Below are 16,343 nucleotides of genomic sequence, written 5' to 3' on the forward strand. Positions count from 1 at the left end.
TGTTCATTTCTTTTAATGGAGTCTTTCCTGCAGCTGAAAGAAAGACACATAAGAGCAAATAAGTTTGGATTGATCCAAATCCCCTGCTCTATCTCTCTGGGAAGAATTCCCTGGAGGAACCTCAGGGACAGGCAAGAGGGAAAGCAGGAAAGCCTTGGAGAAAGGCAAATGGCACACCAAACGTGCATGTTTGCGGACTCTGTGATGCCCAGCTCATTCAGAAGGTCTTGGAATTGTGCCTACAACACACTGGTGGCAGATCCCTGAGGCAGGGAAGAAAAGAAAAATGATAGAAAGTCAATGTTTTCTGCACTAGAGGTCATACATAGCCTCAAGGTTACCACAGCTTTTGTGTGACTTAAAAACACATGTGGAAATTTAACACTGCACCAAGATATAGGCAATACCACCCACCAACTAGATCTAAACCAAAAGTACTAAAAAATAAAGTCAGTGAAGAAAGGCCAGTAATTGGAGACTGGCCAAAGCAGGTTTATTTGGAACCTGTGACAACAGCAGCTATGAATGCTGGCTTGCTATTGGGGACACTGAGATTCTATTAAAGTCTTGAGGCCTCTTAAGATTTTCACTGTCACTGTTAATTAGGAAGAGCAAATGAAGAAATGGAAAAGCATAAGAACACAGAAGCCCTGCTTCAGGCTTCAGTGGTTGAAGTTAAAGTGAATGTCCCAGCAATTCGATATCACACTGGGTTATTAGTCTTTTTGGAAAATAGGATCCATCAAGCCCATCCTTATTAAGAGGGAGCCTCTCAAAATACACACACATGCGCACACACATATGGGCACACACACACACACACACACACACTCACACACCAGCACACTAGCAGGTTAGAGATCCAGAAAAGAGATGATGTTGCAGTTCAAGGCCAAAGGCCATCAGCTGCAGAATTCCCCCTTGCTTAGGAGTGATCAGGCTTTTATTTTATTGCTTTCAGCTGATTCAATGAGGTCCAGCTGATTATGGAGGACAATCTGTTTTTCTCAGAATCCACTGATTTAAATAAATCTCACCCAGAAACACCCCGGATAATGTTTAACCACATATCTGGGTACCATGGCCCAACCAAGTTGACACATAAAATTAACCATCATAGTATATACTTAACTGTGTGGGTAACCTTAAGCTATTTTCCAAATGGCTATACTACCACAGGGTCATTATGGATGGAGGCCTTCAGCTTCTCATTAAGAGTTGATATTGATAGACAGCTTATTTTTTTTCCTCTAAGTTAATAGCTCCCCACACACAACACCCAGAGAAGTGCAAGCTAAATTAAAAGAAGGCCTTGCCTCTTGATACTCAGTGTCCAATGTAAGTTTCAAGTCTTTTCTTGCAACCAACATCAGCCCAGGCTTCTACTATGAAACGTGACAGAATGAGGGATCTGTGGCAGAGTGTTGGGGTTCCTACCCATGCTTCCCATCAGTGAATGAGACCACAGTCCACACAGTTGCCTGACCAGAAACTTGGGTTTTATCCTTGACTCCTCCATCTGTTTATGCTAATTAACCATTAATTCTTGTTGACTTTGCCTCCTATGACTCTCTCAAAGACATCTGTGCCACTCTATCCTCTCTCAAACTACACAAGTTCAGGCACTCCCTTGCTGGGTCTACTGCAAGACATCCTAACTGGACCCCCGCCTCAGGTCTTACCCAATCCAACACATTCTGGACTCAGAAACCAGAATAATTTTCTAATAAATATCTATTAAATTATCACTCCCTTGCTTAAATACTCCACTTTGACATAGAATAAATCCTTCCTCCAGAATGTGGTTTATAAGGTTTAGCATGATGACAACCTCTACCTGGTTTTTCTTTTTTAATATGTCTTTATTGATTTCAGAGAGGAAGAAAGAGAAAGGGAGAGACAGGAACATCAATGATGAGAGAGAATCGTTTATCAGTTGCCTCCTGCACACTCCCCACTGGAGATCAAACCCACAACCCAGGCATATGCCCTGACTACGAATGAAACCTTGACCTCCTGATTCATAGGTCAATGCTCAACCACTGAGCTACCATGGCCGGGCATACTTGGTTTTTCTTTACTTCCTTCTCTTACTTACTTCTTCCCATGTGGCCCTCAGAAAGGTTCAACGACAGAACACTTTGTCAATACCACAAATGATCCATATTTCTTCTAGCCTCCAGGCTTTCAGTAATCCCCTCTGCCTGAAAAAATCCTCGCTCTCTCCATACTCTTCATCTGACTTGGTTCCTCCTACTCCTTCAAGTTCTCAGCTAAGCAGAGACAATACTTTGTGTTCAAGTTCAGTTGTATATTCCTTCTTCTTGGGCACATTGCAACGTAAACTTCTCAGCCCTAGTGATGTTAGGTGGAGCCTAATTGCTAGCTTTTACCAATAAAATGTGATCAGAAGTGATAGGTGCCATTCCCAGCCTGAAGCAGTAAAATCTTCTGCCCAATTCTTGCATCTCTTGGTTTCTCTTGTCCTGCCAAACTCAAAGGCCTCATATTGAGAGAGTAGATTCATGGATCAAAGAAGCAAGATCTCTGAGTGGCCATCAGGGAGCTACCCAAGTGTTCAGCAGCCTTTGTGAGCAAAAGCCATGAGGCATTTTGTTGCCCACTAAGTTGTAGGGATGTTTGTCATCACAGCATGGTCTAGTATCCTCTGACTAATACGGAAAGTGGTGTCGAGGGTTGGGCACTACCATAGCAAAAACGATATATGTGGCACTGGCCTAGCAGATGGGTGGCAAAGGTAAGAAAATTGACATTCAAGGTTGGGAAAAGTGTTAATCCATGTTACAAAGTAGAAAAATATTTAGTAAAATTGTTGTCTGTGGTTACTTGGTAGCAACTCCCTCTCCCATAGCATTTATCATGCTGTATTATATTTGCCAATTTATTTGTCTTTTTTTATTGAAAACAAGGACCACACATCTTATTTACCATAAGCATATTAGTATAATTACTAATGTTATGTTGGTGAGCAGTTTATAGAGAAGCAAAGCCAGTTGTTTGAGGTGTTCATATTCATGGAAATAGTAGGAGAGACAAAGCCTTGATTCTGGCAAACGCTAACCCTTTTAAAGGTTGTGGCAGGTGACAGATATTTCATTATGTTCTCCATCAATCACAGTAGTCTTTCCACTAGAACATGGAGACAAGTAGGAAATAAAATAGTACCCACACCACTTTCATTCCAAGTACTGTTCTAAAAAATTCCATGATCTGAGTTCAGACAGGTTTAACTTTGATGACCTTTCAGCTTCTGAGACGTGAAGGAAAGTACTCGAGGTTGGAGCAAAACAATTTTCCCCACAAGAATGTGACATGGGGCGTGTTCAAGTCAACCTGCACTCCATAAAGCTAAATGACTCAAGAGCATTAAAGAAAGGATGCACTGACAATTCATGATCTGAGGAATTATATTAAAACACTGAAGCTTAACTGGATCATTACCAAAGTCCACAGACCATATGCTTTCTCAACTGCAATTGTGAGAAAGCTATCTAGAAATATGTGAATACGTGTGGAGTACCACACTCTTAATGATCTGATTAACTTGATGATTACACAGCACCCTGTGTACGAGATGCATTGGGTTACTTGATAGGAAGCCAGCAGTTCCCTGTGATACTCTTTCAGAGCAGGTATATCAGATGCATATGGCTCTTGAAGATAAGAACAAAATAACCTTTATTTGCCTGGAAAGCTTTTATCCATTTAAGAGGGTGACTCAAGATTTTCACAGTCCCTCTTAATTTTAATGCCAAATGGAGAAGGTGGCACACGAAAAATACTACCCAAAGACACTCACAGACAGAAATGCATTCGACGGGCAAAGGCCTAAATCACCTGGTTGAACCTTTTTTTGAAATATCTGTGGCCAATGCCAGTTTTCTCTAGACTGTAAAATATAAAGTCGGTATTTAGTCGTCCAGGTGAGAGTGGGAACTGATCCAGCAAAGATGTCTGCTGTTACCTTCTGGCCATGTCCCAAGTGCGATTGAGAATCAAAGGCCTCTGTAAAGTTCTGTGAGAGAATTAAAGGTCTTTGTGGAATTTTAGCTCTAAGATTTGTGAGGCAATATTTCAACATGAGAAAGTTCTTTTAAAATTTAACTCAGAGGCATCAGATTCAAGCTGGGTAAATAGCTAGGAAATGAGGTCAGAAATGTTTTTGTGGTTGTTGTTTTTTTTTTTTTGTTTTAACACTGTGAGAGTAGGAAGAGGAATCTGAGGGCTTTTAATGCTTTGCTGGCCTGCTGGCTCTGAAGCCTCTTTTTTTTTTTTTTTTTTTTTTTTTTGTAAAACTGTATTAGGAAGATGGAGGGAGTCAAAAGCTCCTGGTTTTGCCAGCAGGTGTCTGTCAGATAGCATGATCTGACACTTTGTCGATAGAATAGACATTTTGGCTCTGAAGTGGGTGATCCATTCTCTTTATAAATACTCACTGACAAAATATTCCTATCCATGTGCTGAGTAGTGCCGGCTTGTCACCTCAGAAAGCCAGTTAGAGTCTAAAGGTCATCAAGATGGGAACAGATCAAGACCATTAAATTTGAAGCATCTCCAGGCTCATCTTCCATGAGCTGTGGGAGGCTGGCAGTAAATTCAAGCAGTTATTCAGCCAATATGCACTGCTAAGCCTAGCTAATAAAACTGGTGGCGGAGGGAGTATATAAATACTTTCTGTACTTTATGCTAATTGTTTATATAAACTGAAAACTTCTCTGAAAAATAAAGTCTATTAATTTGAAAAATTTATTAATAAACTAGAGGCCCAGTGCATGAAATTCATGCATGGGGGTGGTGGGGGTGGTGGGGGTGTCCCTCAGCCCAGCCTGCACCCTCTCCAATATGGGACCCCTCGAGGGATTCTGACTAAACGGGCAGTCGGACATCCCTCTCACAGTCTAGGACTGCTGGCTCCCAACCGCTTGCCTGCCTGCCAGCCTGATCACCCCCTAACCACTCCCCTGCCAGCCTGATTAACACCTAACAGCTCCCCTCCCGGCCTAGTTGCCTCTAACTGCCCTCCCCTGCTGGCCTGATTGCCCCTAACTGCCCTCCCCTCCTGGCCCAGTTTCCCCCAAATGACCTCCCCTGCAGGCCTGGATTCCCCCAACTGCCCTCCCCTGGATAGGCACTGTCCACTGCTCAATAGCTGCTTCCCATTCCAGCCAATCACCTTGATGCCTCTCCCCTCAGGGCTTTTACCGTTCCTTATGCAGTGGCTAAGAGGCTGAGAAAATGAGCAGAGTTTCATTCAGTTTTATCTTTTTTGAAAAGACAAAAAATGGAGTCCAGTGCCCACAAAAAAGAAAGGATTTTTGTCAATGTCCAAGGTTTAGTTTAGATTCCCAATGAACATTACCCTAGGAGTAATGTTGAACTGAAAATAACCAGCCCTCACAAAGATTAAGCTGTCATTTCCAATGAGCTCAAGCCCTGATTGGATTAAAGTCATCCTAACCACATGCCAGGAGCAGAAGTAACTCCTTCTTGGGGGAATAAAACATGGTCCAATGCCTCAAATAATCTCTATGATTTTCCAGACACATTTCCTGTTACACAATGAAAATAACCAAGCATGCAAAAGTCAAGAATTGACCAAGAATCAAGAGAAAGATAGACAGTGCAAACAGACCCACAGGATATTCAGATATTGGAATTATCAAACATGAATATTAAAGAAGCCATGATAAAGTGTTTAAGAAATTAAATAGCAAGATGGAAAATTTCAGTGGAGAACTGAAAACTGTAAAAGAATTAAAAATTAAATATGCTTTACAAATACTAACCAAAATTAACCTGGAGTAGTAATACAAGTATTAGACAATAGAGAGTAGAAGGTAGAAAATGTTACTGGAGGCAAAGAGGTGTATCTCATAAGGATAAAAAGATGACATCAATAGAAATATATATATATTTCTTAAAGAAGATATATATATATATATATATCTTAAATTCATATACAACTACTGATATGGCCATGTTGAAATATCTGAAGCAAAACCTGACAAGATTAAAAATGTCTTTTTTCACCCCAACAACTGAATACATTGAAATTCAGAGGAATCTAAAGCTAAACCATAAAAATTAGCCATTGAATTTGTCCAAGTCACAAATACAAGGTCAAAATACAAAGATCAATTATATATCTACATGTAGCAACATTTAGAAGGTAAAATTTGAAAAATTACCACTTACAATAGCATCAAAATGATTAAACATCTAGCAATATATCTAATAAAAGATGTGCAAACCTTCTATACTAAAAATCATAAAACTTAATTGAGATACATTAAGAAGATCTAAATAAGTAGAGCTATATTTCATTATTGGATTAAAATGTTTAATATTGTAAAGATATAAATCCTTTCCAAGTTAATCTATAGATTCAAAACAATCTTAATTTAAACTGTAGCAGAGTTGGACTTTTTGATAAAAATTGATAAATTCTAAAATCTGTGTGGAAATACAAATGGCTAAGACTAGCCAAGAAAACATTGAGGAAAAAATTGGAGAATTTATATGACTAGATTACACTGAGTGGCCATATTATTATGAACACCTGACATTTGTAGGCAAATTAGCTATAATTTTGCGCTAGAGGGCCAGACCGTTATAAATAGGGAAGAAAGTTGTTTACCACGACAGTAGAAGTGATTTTTGTGATTTTTTTCTGAAGATATGGGTAAACAATGCGATTTAACAGCCTTTGAACGTGGCCATATATATATTGAGTGGCCAGATAATTATGACCACCCCATCAGTACTTCGTTGGGCCACCTTTTGCCTTCAATACTGTGGCAATTCTTCTTGGCATTAAGCCCTGATTTTAACATCCATGAGATGTTGAAAGGTGATGCGAGGAATCTGACACCATGCCTGATGAATAGCACTGTCCAGTTCTGTAAGATTTGATGGTTGTGGAACCAGCTGCCTGATGGCTCTTTTAACTTTGTCCCACAAATGCTCAATTGGATTGAGATCTGGAGATTGTGGGGGCCACCTAAGCAAGGTAAAGTCTCCCTCATGTTCTTGAAACCACTCCTGCACAATACGAGCACCGTGGCATGGCGCATTGTCTTGTTGGAAGAAGCTATATCCATTGGGATACGCCATCAACATGATAGGATGAACTTGATCAGCAACGATACCTAGGTATGTTGTACTATTCAGACGTTGTTCCATACAAATTAAAGGGCCCAAATCATGCCAAGGAAAACATGCCCCAAACCATAACACTGCCCCCACCAGCTTGAAGGGTTGTACTCATGCATGTGGGGTGCATGCTTTCATGCTGTTTCCGCCAAATTCTCACTCTGCCATCTGCATGATGCAACTGGAAACGTGATTCATCGGACCACATGACTTTTTTCCAATGCTTGACTGTACAATCCTCGTGTTCCTGTGCTAATTGGAGACATTTTATCTTGGTAACTGCAGACAGCAAAGGTGATCAAACAGGCCTTCGGCTTCCATATCCCATACGATGCAGTGTACGGCTAATTTGCCTACAAACATCAGGTGGTCATAATAATCTGGCCACTCACGTTCAAATACAGTGGGGCCTTGACTTACGAGTTTAATTCGTTCCATGATGGAGCTCGTAACTCAAATTACTCGTATGTCAAATCAAAAGTGAACGAGTGAGACACGTGATGCTGGGCTGATGTTGTGGTGTTCACTGTGACGTTCGCTGCTCCAACTAGCGGTGGGGTATCTGACGCTGGCTCGTAACCTGAATTTTAGCTCGCAACTCAAAGCAAAAAATTGACCGAGAGACAGCTCATATCTTGAAAAACTCGCTAGTCGGGACACTCATAAGTCAAGGCCCCACTGTATATGCCTTGTTCAAAGGCTGTTAAATCGTGTTGTTTATCCATATCTTCAGAAAAAAAAATCACTTCTACTGTTGTGGTAAACAACTTGCTTCCCTATTTATAATGGTCTGGCCTGCTAGCAACTTCAGAGTGAAATTATAGCTAATTTGCCTACAAACGTCAGGTGGTCATAATAATCTGGCCACTCAGTGTATAAAACAGCTTATTATAGAGAGCTTTAATGGTATTGGGCCAAGGATATCCAAAAGGCCAATGAAACAATCCACAAATAGACCTTCACATACAGGGATACTTGATTTATGGCAGAAGTGGCACTGAAGAAAATAGAGAAAGAACATCCTTTTAAATAAATTGTTCTAGGATAATTGAATATCAATAAAGATGAAAATGAATCTTAGCCCTCTAGGTCACACCATTCATTTATAAGTAGTTTATAAATCTAGATGTAAAAATTAAAACAACCAAGTTAATAGAAGATAATAAGAGAACATCTTTATGATCTTGGGATAAGCAAAAATTTCTTAAAGCACAATAAGCATTGACTAAATAAGAAAAAAGGGTAATAAATTGAGATACATTAAAATTAAGAATTTCTGACCATCAAAGACAAACCACATAAGATTTTAATACATTAACTGACAAAGGATCCATTCCCATAATATATAAGGAACTCTTACAAATCTGTAAGGAAAATGAACCTTCTTCTTCTTCTTCTTTTTTTTTTTTAATGAGCAAACAACTGGAAGGAACACTTTACAAAATTACATGAAAAGATGCTCCACCGCATTCTTTCATTCATCAATGAAATACAAAGTAAAACCGCAATGGGATACCGTCATGCATACCTCACTGGTCAGAATGGCAGAAATTAAGACTAACAATGCCACTCATTAGTAAGGATGTGAAGCAGCTGGAACACTTAACTGTTGTGTGTTACTGTGGGATGTAATTGTCACAAACAAGGACATGCTTGTAAATATTTCAGAAAGCTGAGAATTTGAAAACCCTATGACCCAGTAATTGTATTCCTAGGCATAAACAATGTGATTAAAAAGAGTAATATTTTTCTTATTGTTAAAAGTGAAAATTGAGCAACTGTTCATGAACAACAAATGAATAAACTAGTATTTTTGAATAATGACTGCTATATGGCAATGAAAATGAATAAACTCCTGTTACAAACAACATAAATGAGCCACACAATTGTAACATGAGGTGAAAGAAGCTAGACAGGTATAATTCCATTAATATAAAGTTCAAAAACATGCAAATGGAATCTATGTTTTTAGAAGCTAAGATAGTGGTTACCTTTGGAGATGATTGAGAGAGGGCTCAAGGGGGATCTCTGGCATTCTGGTAATGCTCTATTTTCTTTTCCTAGGCTCTGTTTGTGCAGATATGTTTAATCTCTGTGATTTATGGAGTTTTACACTTATGATGTGGACCTTTTTCTGTTTAGATACCATACTTCAATAAAATTTTATTTAAAAATATGGATATCCATTTTCATTTCAAATATATCAGAGACGGTCATTAACTTTTCTCCTAAAATATTTTCCAGTAATGGGACAGAACTACTTAAATAGTTAAAACAATGTAAAAGGTCTGAAAATGTTCTTCAATAATTGAAAGTAGGGTTTCCTTGAAGAAATGAGAGGCATAGAAAACCTCATAAAAAATTTTGTGTCTGTAAAATCATAGAAGTCTATGAAAGATGCCAAATAGCACATGTAGTTTCAGCATTTATTTTTAAAATAAAAGAATATATATATATATATATATATATATATATATATATATATATATACTGAAGCTAATCTTCAAATATGAGGCCTATAGACAATTGTTCATAAAATGATGCAAAAATCTCCACAGAAGCACTTCCTGAAGAACCTACTAAATGAGCTTCTTTAACTAAAAGGTCAATGCAGAAAGTTCAGCAAAAGGACTGATGGTGACCATTAAATACATTTTATTATAGATCTAAGATCAACACAAGATATATGTGGAAGAATAATGAGTAAATGTTCAATATTTTGTCAAAGTAGAAATAATGCAACTTTAAAAATGAGAGAAGTTAAGAAATGAAAAGGGAAACATATCAGATTAAACCAAATAAAATTACTGATAATTATTCATTTTTTACCTACAAAGACAGCATGTTAGCATGGTTTAATTTAAGAGGAAAAGCTCATTGATTGCTACTGGGTAATAATAGGTGGAAGACTCAGGGTATCATTTAAAGTGAGTAAACTAAATACAGTAAGCCCTTCCTCAATGTTATCAATAGGTTCTTGGAAGCTGTGACTTTAAGCAAAACAATGTAAAGAAAACCAATTTTACCATAGGCTAATTGATATAAACAAGAGTTAAGTTCCTACTGCATATTTCTGTTCACAAAAACATCTCCAAACTTCTAAATAAAGACCCCAAATGCTTCTAATATTCAACACTGAAACAAATGCGAGCCACATATACATTTAAGAAGGATTAATAAAAACAACTAGCATGATTAATTCCCCCTCAATTCTCCTTTTCCGTATTTCTAACTTTAAAAATTATTATAAATTACTTTGATATAAAAGAAATGGATAAATTTTTTCAATTAAACATCTTTCCAGGTCATGTTATGGAACCACAGCTGAACCAGGTGAACCTAATCCCCATTCTCTAATCAAAAACTGGTACCAAGAATGGGTAGAAGAGTAAGTAGAGCCTTTTCACAATTATTCCTGAGCGGGAGCTAATGTTGTCTGTTGGGTTTCAGTGTCTTCCCAGATTCTGGCATGATGCCTCCAGTGCTGAGAGATGATGCGTTTCACAGCAATGCCCTATAGCTAAATAGTTGCTTATGCAGAGATTAAGAAGATGGCAAAGCCCCCAAACAACCAGCCATCAGAAGAGTCTCAGTAACCCCAGGACTGAGGAATCATTCTGACTGGGGAAGGCTGAGGAGCTGGCTCCATTGACAAGGTGAACCACTTCCATGAGCTGCTAACTGCATAAAACAACGTGCCCCTGAGAGGGAAGAAGCCATGATGCTTAGGTTGGCCTGCTTTTAGGCATGTTCAGGGGCCAAAACAAACGAACAAACATTTATCACCAGCAAAACGCATTTTGTCCAGAAGGCTTATTGGTTCACAACTTCAGGAGAACCCCGAGTGAAATTCAAAACTGGTCCCTGTAGATGGAGGAGAGGGGAGAACAAAAAAAAATGGCAGGCCACTCCAGATGGGCAAGTGGCAGGTTCAATAAGAAAGGGAACTCACATACAAGGCTTGTCATGAGTGGGCCCAAGGTGAATAGACCTCACACACTCATCGGAAATTTAAGAGTTTACATAGAGACCTTAACTGGGTCAGTCACATATTCAGCCCAGATGGTCTCAACAAAACATTACCCTCTCAAGGCTACGTCCTTGAAACAGCTCCTAGAGTCAAAATAGTGAGCAGAACATACATTCCCAGGACAGGGAGTCTCTGATTGCCTGAGTCCTACTTGAGGGTCAATGCGCAGTCATGTCCTCCCAATGACCTCCTCCATCAAGGGTTTTGCAACATGATAGTTTTGTCATTTTCTGGGAAAAGCTAGTTTTCATAATTTAAGGGAATCACTTCAACCACATTGATGTTATAGTACAGGTCTCTAGAAGTATCCCTGATTTCCCAATTTTAGAGAGTTTCCCTTTTAAACATTTATTTCTAGTTGGCATTAAAAGAAAATATATTTATCATAGAAGACTTGGAAAATAATAAAGAAAAACTTAGTTGTCTCTATGCTACCACTGTGAATATTTTGATGGGTCATTTTCCAGCCTTTTCATATGTAATATATGTATTAATCTTTACAGAATTCACATCAAATTATAGACACTGTTTGGTATTTTGTTGCTTTCAAAAAATCTGCTATAAGCCATTTCCCACATCATTAAAGTAATGCTGAGAATGATTTTAACTGCTGGATCACATATGGATGTGTCACGAGTTATTTAACCAAACTTTTGGTGTTGAACATTTAATTTGTTTACTTGATTTGCTATTATGTACAAAGTTGCAGCAAACCATCCTGAACAAAACCCTTATTTCTTTAGATAGAAACTTAGAGCTAAAATCACTGGGTCAAAAGGATAGATATTGTTTTAAGGCTTCTAAAACCTCATTCAAATTGTCCCCCAGAGAGAGATTATATTAACTTACACGTTTACCAGCAAGGATTTGCTACCAAAGCCCTAGTAATAATGAATGTTCAATTCCATGGGATAAACTAGAAGACTGGCTCAGGATTGGAAAATTCTGGATTCCATTCATCAATTTGTATGGATCAGAAGAGCAAATACAAGGAGGCAAGGCCAACAATGAAGTATTAAAAAGCTACCAGCATAAGTTATACTGGGTATCACAGTTTTCTCTCATTTTTGAAAGCTCTGTATGTTACCATTCTGGTTTGATTTTCACTTATGTCCTGAAATTTAATCAGAAGTTTTATTTCAGAAGTTTAATACTTTATATAATGAATTATATTTCCCAAAAGAGTCATTTTGGGGGGTACATTTTAATGTTCTATTGTCTTTATAAGAAAGAATAGTTTTGAGTTAATAAAATATGATTTAAAACCTTTTCTAATTGAACCTACTTCATTCATGACCTGGGGAATCCCTAAACAATCACTGTTATGGATGTTCTGAACCCCATGCCCTAGTCCTGGAAACCCAATAAACTAAATGGCAACCGATTCAAAGGTGCCCGGTATCCAGAAAATATGAAACTGGATAATCAGAAAATGTGCTCAGCTCAGAGAGAGGCTGAAACAAAGAGGTGAAACCCTGAAAAAAAATTACAATAAAAGTAAGTGTCCTTAAGAATATTCTGGTGTTGAAAGAGGGGAAAACATGATCTTCAGAAGCTAAACAAAAACATTTTGCCTAAAATAGTCGGCATCTGTATTAAAAGACCCAAAGGAATGGCTTAGAAAACAGCAATTTTTAACAGGTGTGCTGCAGGAATTTTTTTTTTCTGCAAGAATTTTTAAAACATGAAATACCTAACTATTTAGTGGGGGCACTGATTTCTTTTCCTTTAGATTGTAAAATAATAATAATAATAACAACAACAGCCAACACAACAATAGTTGTCCAGTATGAATGAATCAAAATTATATAACTGATTTTTCATCAGATCCGCAAAAAATATATCTTTTGGTGTGTAGCAAAATTTCAGTAATTCGTTTATGTGTGCCTTGAGATGAAAAAGGTTGAAAATCGCTGGCTTGGAAGATCCAGTGCAAGAAACATATCTGAGCAAAAAGCAAAAATATGAAAAAGAAACCATGAGGAAATTTTTAAGAAGCTTATAGAACTGGTTTTGAACACTTTTTGTTTTACACTACAATCCATGGTGGTGGTGGGGGGGCGGGGCGGGGAGGGAGTTACATTAAAAACCTGTTTACATAGAGTTGTAATGAGAATAAAAGTTTCACAAAATAATACTTACCCTTGCTCTATGTGTTATGCATGCTGACATTTTCTATTCTGTTATTTCTGTTTTCAAAATACTAGTCACCACCAAGGGGTCAAAGGGTCATTTTTAAAACATTTAGAGGATGGGTCCAGGAGTCCTAGCATGTCATCAATAGGAGTCCCAAAAGGAGAAAAAGGACTGATGGAGAAGAGGTAATAATTTCAAAAAACACTAGAAGAAAATTAACTCAACTAGTTTCATGTTGGAATTAAAACCTACATATTTCCAAAACTTGCTGAAGAGAAGACTGACCCCAGGGTATCTGGTAAAAACACAGATGACTGAGCCCCAACCCAAACCTACCAAATCAGGATTTTCAGAGGAATATGATCATATGTTTATATAACAAGCAACTGCTTATATAACAAGCAACTCAGAGATGCTTGTCATCTAAGAAATTTGGAAAACACTAGACCGATTTTAAGCTCCTAAAACTTTAAAATGCATGTAAGTCACCTAGGGTCTTATTAAAACAGATTCTAGTTTAGTAGTTCAGTATTGGCCCAAGAATTTGCATTTCCAACTGGCTGCTGGGTGATGTAGGGACTAGGGCTGATATTTCTGGCCATAGTTAAAGATAAGATGCTTCCAAATTCATTTCTGATGCACAACACTAATACCGAAATCTAAACAAGATAGAAACGGAAAAAAAATCTATACATCAATTTCACTTAGGAAAGTAGTCGCAAAAATGTTAAATAAAACATTATTAGCAAGTTGAATCCAGCAATATATCAAAGTAATAAAACAGCCTCTGACCCAGCAGAATTTATGCCAAGAATGCTAGAGGGGGGTCAATGTTTGGGTCAGTGCTGGTAATTCGATCCACTTAATCCATTATGTCAACAAATTAGTGAAAAAAATTACACAAGCATATCAACAAATTCTAAAAAAGGCATTTTAAAATTAAAAAATTACAAGACATTCCTATTAAAACTTCAAGGTAAAATAAAGTAGGAGGAGACTATTTAAACATAACGGGCTATTTAGCAAATTAAATATCCAATATTACCCTAAATGATACAAACCAAAGCCATTTTAACTAAATTAAAAAACTATATGGAAATACCCGCTATGATCATTTTTAATTTAATATTGTCTTGGAAGGTAAAGGAAATTCAATGAGACAAGAAAATGCTAATGATGTGATTGAAAACTAAGGAAACTCAAGTAAAAAACACTAGAATGAGTAAGAAATTTAGCAAAATGGCTAGAATAAATACACACATACACATACACTTACAAAGACATACACACAAATACATATACATAGAGGTGAATAGGTTTTCTTTGATGTAAGATATAAAAGGAAACGTGTTTTACTTACAATAGAAACAAAAACTACAAAATACATGAAAATAAATTTAATCAAAAGGCTGGATCTATTTGAACCAAAATCATAAAATCTTTTTGAAAGGCATAAAACAAGATTTGAAGAAATGGAAAGTTGCACCATGTTCTTGAATTTTACAAAAACTTAATATAAAAAATGTCAATTTTGTGAAAATTAAATTCCAGTCAGTTCCAATTAGAATACTAATGCAGTTTGGTTTTCTAAAAATTGAATCAAAGTTTAAATATGATGTCCCAAAATAGATAAGAAAGGCATGAAATGAGCACTGGGGTGAACTTGCCATAGCAGATATCAGAATATTTTATTCTTGTATTAGACAAAATAAGCTATATCATGGTAGGTAACACATTAACCTCAAATCTTGACACAACAAAAATTTACTTTTTGCTCATGCTGTATGTCCATAATGATTTAGTAAGGGCCCATGTTATGTAGCCACTCAGGAATTCAAGGTGACCAAGACCTCTCATCTTGTAGCTGCATCATTTGAGATTTAGCAGGAAAAGAATACAGAGAGAATTCTCTCTCTCTCTCTCTCTCTCTCTCTCTCTCTCTCTCTCTCTCTCTCTAACACACAAACTGTTATGCTTCCACCTGGAGTGACACATCCTTTTTGCTTATTGGCTGAACTAGTCACAAGGTTCTGCCTGATTGCAAAGGGGGCTAGGAAAAGTAAGGAGATTATATATATATATATATATATATATATATATATATATATATATGATCTAATATTTATATTCTCCAGTATGTCCCACTGACCCAGTTGTCTATTCCTATAGCAACACTATTATTAGATCGCACATATTTAAAAATTTAATCTATGACAAAGATAATGGGAAATGGATGGAGTGAAAACTAGCTAACTAAAAAAGAAAATTTTACACAATGTAAAATAATGAACTCCAGTTGAATTAAAGACCTAAAGGAAAAAAAAGAAAGAAAGAAAGAAAGAAAGAAAGAAAGAAAGAAAGAAAGAAAGGAAGAAAAGAAAAGAAAAGAAAAGAAAAGAAAAGAAAAGAAAAGAAAAGAAAAGAAAAGGAAAGAAGAAAAGAAAAGAAAAGAAAGAATAAAAAGCTGTCAAGAAAATATAGGAGACTATGTAAAGAATTTGGGGAGACTTTTAAAAACCAAAATGCTATTAAAACCCAAATGTGAAACATAAAAATTGGTTAAGTTTTTAGGGCAGATATATAAATCAAGGGATAAATAATAATATTAGAAAAACATTTGAAATGTTCATGATGGGCCAAGTGTTTGTACCTATAATATACAAAGAACACTTAACTTTTAAAAAGTGACTGGAAGATTCCCAACAGGAAAAGGGACAAGAGATGTGAGCAGACAATTTATAGAAGGGAAAATCCATAGAGCCAAAAAATCTCAAAAGAAGTTCAAATTCTCTAGTAGTCAGGAAAATAAACAAAATGTTATCACACTTTACATATTTTAGACTGACAAAACTAAAAAGACTTTTAATACTTATTATTGGAGTAGATATGGGGGAAAGGGGTAATTTAATTGCTAGTGAAATGTAGCCATGTTACACCTTTTTGGGAGGCAAAATGGCAACATTAAATAAAAATAGAAATATAAAACACATATATGTGCAAATGA

This window comes from Myotis nattereri, assembly GCF_964212035.1.
Source record: "Myotis nattereri genome assembly, chromosome: 10".
Classification (NCBI taxonomy): domain Eukaryota; kingdom Metazoa; phylum Chordata; class Mammalia; order Chiroptera; family Vespertilionidae; genus Myotis; species Myotis nattereri.